Source organism: Stegostoma tigrinum, chromosome 7, assembly GCF_030684315.1.
Source record: "Stegostoma tigrinum isolate sSteTig4 chromosome 7, sSteTig4.hap1, whole genome shotgun sequence".
Lineage (NCBI taxonomy): Eukaryota > Metazoa > Chordata > Chondrichthyes > Orectolobiformes > Stegostomatidae > Stegostoma > Stegostoma tigrinum.
In genome coordinates, this window is record NC_081360.1 from 17652046 (window position 1) to 17664331 (window position 12286).

Here is a 12286-nt window from a genome sequence, read left to right on the forward strand (position 1 = left end):
TTCATCAAATATTGCACTATTTCCCACAGAAATCACCACTAAATTCGTCTGACATGATTTATTGCCAGGAAGCTGCTGGGTACACTTCACTGTATCATTTTTAAAAAATGAGACGATTAATATTACCCCATCTGATGAATTTGGAAGCGGATCCAATATGCTGTTGTCCTGAGTTATCCAATGTGCCTTTCTTTTGATCAAAGATGTTATCATGGTCACTTCTGTAAACTCTAGATTTTCTCCAGTTTCACAAGTGGAGTGTCTTAAATTTTAGGTCTTGTCTATCCTTTCCATCACTAGAAAGTATATTAACAGTAGGGCTATTTTTCAATTATTTGGTATTCTACAAATGTGCCCATGACTGTTTCTCCAATTTTTGACAAAGGTTGCCCAAGGATCACTTAATGGGACAAAAATAGTAGATAACTTAGTTATTTTATAGCAAGTGAACACAGAAAAGCAGTTGTTAATAAGAATTAATAGAGTCCAATGGTATAAATTTCCTGTATAGTACAAAACATGAACGTGCCACAAATTTCTGTGAATTAAAAAAGAAACGAATTAAGGCAAGGAAAGCTTTTGGATTATTGTCAAGTAAGGGACTTCTGCTACAACAATCAATGAAAAATTATTCAAGAAATTCACTTGACTATAATTAATATTTATTCAATTGCCATCACCAATAAAACTCATGTCATCTCTGCATGTGACACTAAGTCCCATTAAATCCATGAGTGACACATTTGTTAGAAATTAGCTATATGCTGAATACAACCTAATACAAACCTCATGGAAGAATTATTCTCATGATGACAACTGCACCTAGTCCGCAAAAGGGTCCATGGACAGAGAACATGAGAAAGTAGTAGTCCGGGCCATCTGGTCCTTCAAACCAGCTCCACAACACAATAAAATCATAGGCAATTGAACTGCAATTTCGATTCTACTTAGGTGCCTACTTCCAACTCTGTAATTCATCTGCAGATCAAAAATCTTCCATCTTTCTAATCAATTTTTAACATGCCCAATGATCCAGCCTCCATTGTTCATGGAGATTGCTAAATGTTGCCACACCTCAGAGAAAAAATTCCTCCGTATCTGTCTAAAATAGGAGATTTATTTTAAAACTGCACTGCCAAGATCTGGATTCCCCACAAGAAGAAACAAGCTTTCCAAATCCGCCCACCTGACTCCCACCCCATCTCAGAAACAATAATACTTGAATAAAATTTAGGTTCGCCCGTCTAATCTCCAATGAGTTGACCGAACCTATTCAATTATTCCCCCACGACATTCAGCTGTTGATTGCCTTTTTTACTTCTGTATTATTTCTGCCTTCCAATAATAGCAGACATTCCACTGGCCTTTCTCGATTTTCTGTTAATACCTGCGTACTGACTCCAAGGATCAAGGTCAAAGTAACTGATGGATACTTGAAAAATCCAACGATAGTAAAAGCTGTACTCAGGCTCAAGTGCAGTGGTAGTGGCCCTACCTTGGGGCCAAAAAGATAGGGTTCAAAATCCCACCTGCTCCAAATGTGCCATAACATGGCTTAGTAGGTTGATTAAAAGTATGTGTAAAGATGTGCGAAGTTTTCTTACAATTTTGCATAATTAAGATCTCTGCTGAAATATAAAAGTCACAAAGTTATTTTAAAAAGCAAAACCATGGTCAAATATTTTGTCATAATTCTTTTTTCTTTCTTCATTCACAGAATGAGGACACCGCTGGCCAGAGAGCATCTATTGCCTATCACTATTTGCCCAGACAGCAGTTAAAAATCAACCACATTGCTACAGGTCTGGACTCACGTGCAAGCCAGACCAGATCAGGACGGCAGTTTCTCTTCCTAAAAGACATTAGTGAACTAGATGGGTTCGACAATGGATTCATGGACATCATAGACTCTCAATTCCAAATATTTATTGAATTCAAATTCCACCATCTGCTGTGGCAGGATTCAAACCCAGGTCCTGAGAACATTATCTGGGTCTCTGGATTAACAGTCCAGTGATAACACCACAAGGCCATCGTACCTCCTCCCTCTCCGCCCCACCCAAAATTAGAAGAGATTTACTGAATGACCATGGTGAATAATTCATTCAGTTCCTATAAAACAGCCTTAGACTTAATTGAGCAATACTAGAATAGACACAAATAATAAAACATTTGGCAGTTAGTTCGATACCAAATAAAGCATGGTACTGGGAGGTTGGAGTGGCCACGCAGAACAGAATAATTTATAACAAAAACAGAAACTGCTGAAAAACTCAGCAAGTCTGTCACCAACTGTGGAGAGAAAGCAGAATTAACATTTCAGGACCACAAGCCCTTCTTCAAAACTGTCAGTTCTGCTGCCAAACCTGCCGAGCTTTTCCAGCAATCTGTTTTCATTTCTGATTTCTAGCACCTGAAGTCCTTTCAGCTTTTTTTTTTAGAATCATGAGAGATATGGAAAAGATGGCCTATAAATAATTGATCAAAGCCAAAATGTACAACAGAGGCTCAAGACAAGATTTTTAACCCGAATGCTTGACAAAGTACACAGTATTTATCTTGAATACCCTGCAAAACAAATCATTTCTTCACCCAGAGCACAGCGAGCATGTGAATTGCTCTGCCACAGAAGGTAGCTCAACCAAAACTTTCAATCTTGTCAGAAGTTTGATCATGTTCTTAGGACTAAAGAGAGTTAAAGTTATGGGAAGAAAATGGGAAGAGGAGACTCAGCTGGAAAACTAGCCATAATCTGAATGAATGGCAAGGCAAGATACTCCTGCTCTTAGTTCCTATGATGGGGCAAAAGACCTTGGAATAATCCATCCAGGAATTTAACCCTGAAATAAAGCAGAAAGAAAAAGGTGAAAACAGAAACCTGCTGAAAACATTCAGCACACCTGACAGCATCTGGGAAGGAAGAATTAAATTTAATATATTATGAGAAGAGTGGATGAGATGATTGCCAAAATAATTAACAATTCAAACAAAAGTAGGACAAATATTTGTACAAAAGAAACCAAGAACCCCTCTATTCTAATTTCTTGCTGTCAGAAATTGGGATTCTCAAACTGGCCAGTATAAAATTTTAACAAACTTAAGCTAATTTGGCATTGATTTTCTCTCTCTGCAAAGGCATAAGGCAATTCTGTAAAAATAAAAGTTATAAAGATTGCACACACAGTACTGAGGTCACAACATGCCCGAACTAACATTAGGGAATTACTTTACATCTTTATGCCAATGCTCACAAAGAATCAAAAGCTATCTTAAAGTGAGAGATGAACAGAAACGGAATGGCTATCTTGAAATCATGAGATCTATCCTTTCTTCACTAGGTGGAAAAAATCTAACAGTTGACTGACATAGTGAAATCCACCCTCTATATTAAATGATTTAGAGCTCATTAGGAGACAGGCTTGACTTCAGGTAGCAGTGCTGATCAGACGGTTATCTTCTACAGACAGAAAAATGGACCAGGAAAGACGAAGTCACAGAGGACAATTCCCAAATGCAACAGAGCAGGGGGCTGTCATCAAATCTTTCATCTTCTCATAATAGTAAACCACCCTTAACTGTTACAGTCATTTTTTAAAATTCTATTAAGCTAACATATCACATTTCAACTGTTGTTTCTTAATAAACTATCTTAAAATTCCTTACAAATAATTATCTGCTTATTTTAGGTAGCCATGGCCCCAGATCTTACGTAGCAAATGCCTTGCACCACACGTGTCTAACAGAGATAAAAGAAACTGCAACAGGGACAAAGCCTTTTATCAAACTGTGTGGATATAGCTGGTCCTATTCAAAATTTGCAGCCTTGTTCTCCACTGCAAATTCCACAGTAATTTACATTACTAACAAAGACTGGACTCTTAGTGCTCTTATCAGAATTTCAATACCAGCAAGACAGCAAACAAAAGGGCTGAAGAAAAAAGATGGATACAGTACAGTGGATTCCAGCAGCACAAAAACAAGCAAATACATTTCTATTGTGACAAGGGGCAAAAGGACAGGAATACTTTTATTCCCATCTCAGTGGCATAATTGATCTCACCACATCTTGCACATTGACGTTTTTTGCACAATCACGAGAAAAATGTTCTTAAAAATTACATTTGCATTCTGTCAGCTGACCAGAATTGTATGGCGACACTACAGATGACACAAATATAGGAATAGCAATATAGCTCCAAGTCAGTGTGACCTGAAGGGCACTATCCAAGTGGTGTTAACCCCATGAAATTGAAGCCCTTATTTTTTATGTGGTAGAAATCTCAGATTTGGCAAGAAACAACCATTAAACTGTGATAGGAAACAGTTCCTAAATTAAAAAAAAAATTACAGAGTTAAATTTGACTTCAACTGCTGCAAATCCACAGCAACTATTGGGAGAAAAGAACATAACCATTTGTGTAATAACAACCTAATAATGAGCAAGTAACAACTATTGAAAGAGGAATATTCTAGTTCAAAAGCCTTTCTAATTTGGAGGATTTGACCTCTGCAACATTATCTGGAATAGCCAAACAACACAGTGCACCAAAAACTTCCAACCATTATCGGAAAAAGCTTCAAACAAAAGAATATTAGTTAAGCTCACAGACGTGGGAAGCAAAATAAAGTTTTTAAAAATTGGATAGTAGCTTGAAAGCAGTTGTTAAAGAAGTGAGAGTAAGGGTTTGGAGTGGTGTCCCCCATGAAGTGCTACTGATCACAGTAAAATCTTATAGACAAAGTGGTTTTCAGAAACTGAATGCAAATTGATGAAATTTGCAAAAAAGTTCAAACTGGAAAATGAAGAAGACAGCTTAGAAATTCAAGTGGAATAGACAAAACCCTCAGTGGAGTAAAACAAATAAAATAATATTTAGCAGTTGCACAGAGGTTCAAAGAGGAGGCAAATAAACTGAGACAGCCATGATCCATTGAGCATAACAGCTAAGAATAACTGAAGCAATTTACAACACTTAATGAACTTGAAACTCAGTATATCTAACTCCTTACAGCAAGTAAACAAAGTTAACAATCTTCATTATACAGTCAAAAAGTGGGTTGAAAGTCAAGATTTTTACTTAAAGGTCAGGTAAATCTGGCCTTTTGTGCTTGATGGGAATCTGATACCTTATTTTGTTATTAGAGAAATCTAAAATGGAAAAATATTTTCAACAAACTTATTTCGAGGAAGACAAAGCAACAGTTCTAAATTTGCCTATCACCTTTGACTGCAGCGGCAGCAGATGCAAAAGCCTGGCATTATTCAAGAAAAGAAACAGGATTCAGCAATATGGGTTGGTGCATAACATCAGGCCTCCTGCATGAGGAGGGCTTTTCTCTCCAATGCCCTTTATCCCTAAATGTCTGTCCCCTAAATTTAGGCAACCAGAGACAGATGTTGTACATGGAGTGTAACTTTAGCAGATCTTTCTCAGAAGTAGCAACTCCTGTGGCTTGTATTTGTCTGCTCTTGCTATCCATTTAATTGTTCCATTTTGCGTGGCCTTCCTAACCAGTGAAAACCTTATGTTCTTGTTCAGTCAACCAGGTGATTAACAAAGTGGAGAAACGTAATATTTTTCATTTGACTGATTAATAAAGAAAGGCTTTAATTTTGAGTGGTAATGGGAACTGCAGATGCTGGAGATTCCAAGATAATAAAATGTGAGTCTGGATGAACACAGCAGGCCAAGCAGCATCTCAGGAGCACAAAAGCTGACGTTTCGGGCCTAGACCCTTCATCAGAGAGGGGGATGGGGGGAGGGAACTGGAATAAATAGGGAGAGAGGGGGAGGCGGACCGAAGATGGAGAGTAAAGAAGATAGGTGGAGAAGGTGTGGGTGGGGAGGTAGGGAGGGGATAGGTCAGTCCAGGGAAGACGGACAGGTCAAGGAGGTGGGATGAGGTTAGTAGGTAGCTGGGGGTGCGGCTTGGGGTGGGAGGAAGGGATGGGTGAGAGGAAGAACCGGTTAGGGAGGCAGAGACAGGTTGGACTGGTTTTGGGATGCAGTGGGTGGGGGGGAAGAGCTGGGCTGGTTGTGTGGTGCAGTGGGGGGAGGGGATGAACTGGGCTGGTTTAGGGATGCAGTGGGGGAAGGGGAGATTTTGAAACTGGTGAAGTCCACATTGATACCATATGGCTGCAGGGTTCCCAGGCGGAATATGAGTTGCTGTTCCTGCAACCTTCGGGTGGCATCATTGTGGCAGTGCAGGAGGCCCATGATGGACATGTCATCAAGAGAATGGGAGGGGGAGTGGAAATGGTTTGCGACTGGGAGGTGCAGTTGTTTGTTGCGAACTGAGCGGAGGTGTTCTGCAAAGCGGTCCCCAAGCCTCCGCTTGGTTTCCCCAATGTAGAGAAAGCCGCACCGGGTACAGTGGATGCAGTATACCACATTGGCAGATGTGCAGGTGAACCTCTGCTTAATGTGGAATGTCATCTTGGGGCCTGGGATGGGGGTGAGGGAGGAGGTGTGGGGACAAGTGTAGCATTTCCTGCGGTTGCAGGGGAAGGTGCCGGGTGTGGTGGGGTTGGAGGGCAGTGTGGAGCGAACAAGGGAGTCACGGAGAGAGTGGTCTCTCCGGAAAGCAGACAGGGGTGGGGATGGAAAAATGTCTTGGGTGGTGGGGTCGGATTGTAAATGGCGGAAGTGTCGGAGGATAATGCGTTGTATCCGGAGGTTGGTAGGGTGGTGTGTGAGAACGAGGGGGATCCTCTTGGGGCGGTTGTGGCGGGGGCGGGGTGTGAGGGATGTGTCGCGGGAAATGCGGGAGACGCGGTCAAGGGCGTTCTCAATCACCGTGGGGGGGAAGTTGCGGTCCTTAAAGAACTTGGACATCTGGGATGTGCGGGAGTGGAATGTCTTATCGTGGGAGCAGATGCGGCGGAGGCGGAGGAATTGGGAATAGGGGATGGAATTTTTGCAGGAGGGTGGGTGGGAGGAGGTGTATTCTAGGTAGCTATGGGAGTCGGTGGGCTTGAAATGGACATCAGTTACAAGCTGGTTGCCTGAGATGGAGACTGAGAGGTCCAGGAAGGTGAGGGATGTGCTGGAGATGGCCCAGGTGAACTGAAGGTTGGGGTGGAAGGTGTTGGTGAAGTGGATGAACTGTTCGAGCTCCTCTGGGGAGCAAGAGGCGGCGCCGATACAGTCATCAATGTACCGGAGGAAGAGGTGGGGTTTGGGGCCTGTGTAGATGCGGAAGATGGACTGTTCCACGTAACCTACAAAGAGGCAGGCATAGCTGGGGCCCATGCGGGTGCCCATGGCCACCCCCTTAGTCTGTAGGAAGTGGGAGGAGTAAAAAGAGAAGTTGTTGAGTGTGAGGACGAGTTCCGCTAGGCGGATGAGAGTGTCGGTGGAGGGGGCCTGGTCGGGCCTGCGGGACAGGAAGAAGCGGAGGGCCTTGAGGCCATCTCCATGCGGAATGCAGGTGTACAGGGACTGGACGTCCATGGTGAATATGAGGTGTTGGGGGCCAGGGAATTGGAAGTCCTGGAGGAGGTGGAGGGCGTGGGTGGTGTCACGGACATAGGTGGGGAGTTCCTGGACCAAAGGGGAGAAAATGGAGTCCAGATAGGTGGAGATGAGTTCGGTGGGGCAGGAGCAGGCTGAGACGATGGGTCGACCAGGGCAGGCAGGTTTGTGGATATCCACTTCACCAACACCTTCCACCCCAACCTTCAGTTCACCTGGGCCATCTCCAGCACATCCCTCACCTTCCTGGACCTCTCAGTCTCCATCTCAGGCAACCAGCTTGTAACTGATGTCCATTTCAAGCCCACCGACTCCCATAGCTACCTAGAATACACCTCCTCCCACCCACCCTCCTGCAAAAATTCCATCCCCTATTCCCAATTCCTCCGCCTCCGCCGCATCTGCTCCCACGATAAGACATTCCACTCCCGCACATCCCAGATGTCCAAGTTCTTTAAGGACCGCAACTTCCCCCCCACGGTGATTGAGAACGCCCTTGACCGCGTCTCCCGCATTTCCCGCGACACATCCCTCACACCCCGCCCCCGCCACAACCGCCCCAAGAGGATCCCCCTCGTTCTCACACACCACCCTACCAACCTCCGGATACAACGCATTATCCTCCGACACTTCCGCCATTTACAATCCGACCCCACCACCCAAGACATTTTTCCATCCCCACCCCTGTCTGCTTTCCGGAGAGACCACTCTCTCCGTGACTCCCTTGTTCGCTCCACACTGCCCTCCAACCCCACCACACCCGGCACCTTCCCCTGCAACCGCAGGAAATGCTACACTTGTCCCCACACCTCCTCCCTCACCCCCATCCCAGGCCCCAAGATGACATTCCACATTAAGCAGAGGTTCACCTGCACATCTGCCAATGTGGTATACTGCATCCACTGTACCCGGTGCGGCTTTCTCTACATTGGGGAAACCAAGCGGAGGCTTGGGGACCGCTTTGCAGAACACCTCCGCTCAGTTCGCAACAAACAACTGCACCTCCCAGTCGCAAACCATTTCCACTCCCCCTCCCATTCTCTTGATGACATGTCCATCATGGGCCTCCTGCACTGCCACAATGATGCCACCCGAAGGTTGCAGGAACAGCAACTCATATTCCGCCTGGGAACCCTGCAGCCATATGGTATCAATGTGGACTTCACCAGTTTCAAAATCTCCCCTTCCCCCACTGCATCCCTAAACCAGCCCAGTTCATCCCCTCCCCCCACTGCACCACACAACCAGCCCAGCTCTTCCCCCCCACCCACTGCATCCCAAAACCAGTCCAACCTGTCTCTGCCTCCCTAACCGGTTCTTCCTCTCACCCATCCCTTCCTCCCACCCCAAGCCGCACCCCCAGCTACCTACTAACCTCATCCCACCTCCTTGACCTGTCCGTCTTCCCTGGACTGACCTATCCCCTCCCTACCTCCCCACCCACACCTTCTCCACCTATCTTCTTTACTCTCCATCTTCGGTCCGCCTCCCCCTCTCTCCCTATTTATTCCAGTTCCCTCCCCCCATCCCCCTCTCTGATGAAGGGTCTAGGCCCGAAACGTCAGCTTTTGTGCTCCTGAGATGCTTCTTGGCCTGCTGTGTTCATCCAGACTCACATTTTATTATCTTTAATTTTGAGTCACAAGTTAATCACTGAACTGAATTCCAAATCCAAATAAATCAGTTACTGACCCTCTTCTCATGAAAGTTGTGAATTCAATATGCAAAGTCAAAACTGATATGTACTCTAATGATTTTTCTTTCGGACTATTCCTTCAAAATATGTATGAGTCGTGAACATTACTTCACAAGTGAAGGTGTTATCATGGCAGATAGACCCAAACATCAAACCAAGTGCTGTGAAACTATGGCATTTTTCTTCTAACTTCCACAGGCTTTTACTTCATGTTTGGCAAGCACGGGCTTTTCTTCAATTTATTCTTCCTAAGAGCATTACTAAATAATTATTTCCAAATAATTTTATTGATTACCGTCACAACAACAGCATTATCTGACAGCAAATACTTTCTAGCAAAAACTAAATGAGAAATGTATTCAGAGACAGTTACCAATGGAAATCCTAATGGTTCATGAACAACTGCCAATGGCACACAAATGTACAGGCCCCTCACACAATGTCTGCAATATTCCTGTTTTCAACTCAGCATGAGCAAAAAGTAATGCAAGAATCTCTAATAAACAGAAGTACATTTACATAGCATTATTCATGTCCTTAGTATTTCGCAAGCTCTTCAGTAATTTAACTTTTAACTGTATTTGCAGCTGTTCTGTAGGCAGGCACAAAGATCAGTTTTTATAGTGTCGATTGAGGAATAAAGAGGAAACATCAAGAGAATTTCCTGCTTTTGCTTTACAAACACAACACCACTGTTTTTATATCCAGCTGAACAGGCAAACAGGACTTCAGTTTAACAATGCATCTGAAAGACAGCAGTTCAACAATGTAGCAATCTTCAGGACTGAAAAGTGGCAATCCAGATAATGCATTCAAGTCCTTGACTGGAGTGTAACATTGTTCTATTCAGCCACGTTGACACTTAAGTCAGCAGTCAGAGGATGATAAGGAGAATCTGGACTTGACTGTGCGCTACATTGAATGGCATTAATACCTATCTCAGTGCAGGCAAAGTCCTCCATAGTTGTTTCACCCTTTATCCTAAAAACTAAATGAATTGCAACAATATGGTGACACACGTAACTTGTAATCCTTCTTTGTGTCTCATACATTTGTACAAATTGGAGTTAAAATTCAATTCTTGAATCGTTGACACGACAGTAAAATCTAAATCAAGAATTAGAATTCATCACTTCAGTACTACTGAATTGCAGATTAAATTGAAAATTGCGAAAAGGAAAACCATTTCCACCTGTCATTCCTTCTACCTTCACTTTCTGTGAGTTTAAATCAAAAATAAAAGAGGAAAAGAAAATTTTGGCTTTCAGTGGCAGGGGAATTGAGTTTAAGAGCAGTGAGGCTATGCTGCAGCTCTATAAAACCCTGGTCAGACCACACCTGGAATATTGTGTTCATTTCTGGGCGACTCATTTTTGGAAGGATGTGGAACCTTTCGAGAAGGTGCAGAGGAGATTTACCAGGATGCTGCCTGGGCTGCAGGGCAGGTCTTATGAGGAAAGGTTGAGACAGCTTGGGCCTTTTTCATTGGAGCCAAGAAAGATGAGAGGTGACCTGATAAAGGTGTACAATGTGACGAGAGGCCATGACAGAGTGGACAGCCAGAGACTTTTTCGCAGGTCGGAAATGTCTATTACGAGGGAGCATAATTTTAAGCTGATTGGAGGAAGGTATAGGGGAGATGTCAAAGGTATGTTCTTTACAGAGAGAGTGGTGGGCATGTGTAACACACTGACGGCAATGGTAGTCGAGTCAGATATTGCGGAGACTTTTAAGCGACTCTTGAATAGGCACATGGAGGATAGAATAATGTAGGGTATGCAGGGTAGTTGATCTTAGTAGGATAGTAGGTTGGCACAACATAGTGAGCCGAAAAGGTCGTACTGTGCTGTCCTGTTCTATGTTCTGAGAACTCAATTAACATGTTATTCACAAAGAAACAAACGTTTTCATCAAGTGGAATGACACTTCTTATTGTCACATTGGCTTACGAGTCAAAATAACATCCTCAATCCTCCAACACTTCATTTGCAGAAATAAAATCCGACCAATACTGACGGGAATAATTCACTCAAATCCCTTCCCCAAAACAGTACAACTTTCAGTGCACTCGCCTTCTCATGCGCAGAATAAGAAGCCATTATTTGCACTCTTTGTGACTCCACAACATCTCTACATTTACCATCAAGGCTAGTACATTCAAATGATTACTTAGACTAAATATTTAAAATCAGTAGTATCTATGAAAAAGTGCAATAGCCAAGATCTTTTCCACAGGGTAGGGGGGTCCAAAACCAGAGAGGAGGTTTAAGGTGAGAGAAGATAAATTTACAAGGGACTTGAAGGGGGGCTTTTACCACACAAAGGGCGGTGTGTACATGGAAACAGCTGCCAGAGGAGGTAGTAGAGGTGAGTACGATTACAACATTTACAAGACATGTGGACGGACACATGGCTAGGAAAGGTTTATGCAGGGAAATATGCCAAATGCAGGAACATGGGTTTAGGAAATTGGTAGGCATGGACAAGTTGGGCCAAAGGGTCGGTTTCCATGCCATATGACTCTAAACCACTGAACTTACCAAGTTTCAGGAAGAGGGAGAAGAAAAAAAAATAACATACAATACGTGCTTGTATTCCTTTCTGTCCCTCAATTTTCTGGCAAATCACTATGCTCCACTTTGGTAACGCAGTAGACAACCAGAGTAACTTTCACCTGAAAATGAAAATGAAAATCCTGCAGCAGCTCTTTTATTCAAAGTGTGATGGAGACATGAAGTAGGAAACAACAGGCCATTTCGCTTAACATCTGTCAATGAGGAAAACATGAAAAGCAATTTAACATATTACAGTAGGACACTCAGACAAGTTCAAGGTAATCAGAGTTTACGATAGTATTGTGAGAAGTAACTCATGTTTAAACTATATTTAGGAATTCTTTGAGGAAGTAAAATGTGCTGTGAATAAAGGCTATAATTGGATGCACTGTACTTTGAAAAGATACTGTGAACTTGATTATAGAAAATAAATGGTTTGGACTGTAGCATATTGGATAAAAGATTGTTGGCTACCTGTAAATAAAGAATTGGGACAAACAAGTGATTTTCAGGTTAACAGAATGTGCTGAGTGGTGTGCCACAGTAATTCGTGCTGG

The 12286-nt window shown here is 43.2% G+C and overlaps 1 protein-coding gene across 5 annotated transcripts in view; it reads right to left on the reverse strand.

The window, feature by feature from the left end:
• Positions 1–12286, reverse strand: part of LOC125454484 (double-stranded RNA-specific editase 1-like) — a 295752-nt gene that overhangs the window by 262315 nt on the left and 21151 nt on the right. For 2 of the 5 annotated variants that reach the window (XM_048535321.2, XM_048535320.2), the window contains exon 2: positions 11755–11848. The exons of the other annotated variants lie outside the window; for them this stretch is intronic. The gene's annotated coding sequence lies outside the window, so the exon portion shown is untranslated. The remainder of the gene's footprint in view (positions 1–11754; positions 11849–12286) is intronic. 5 annotated transcript variants of the gene reach the window in all.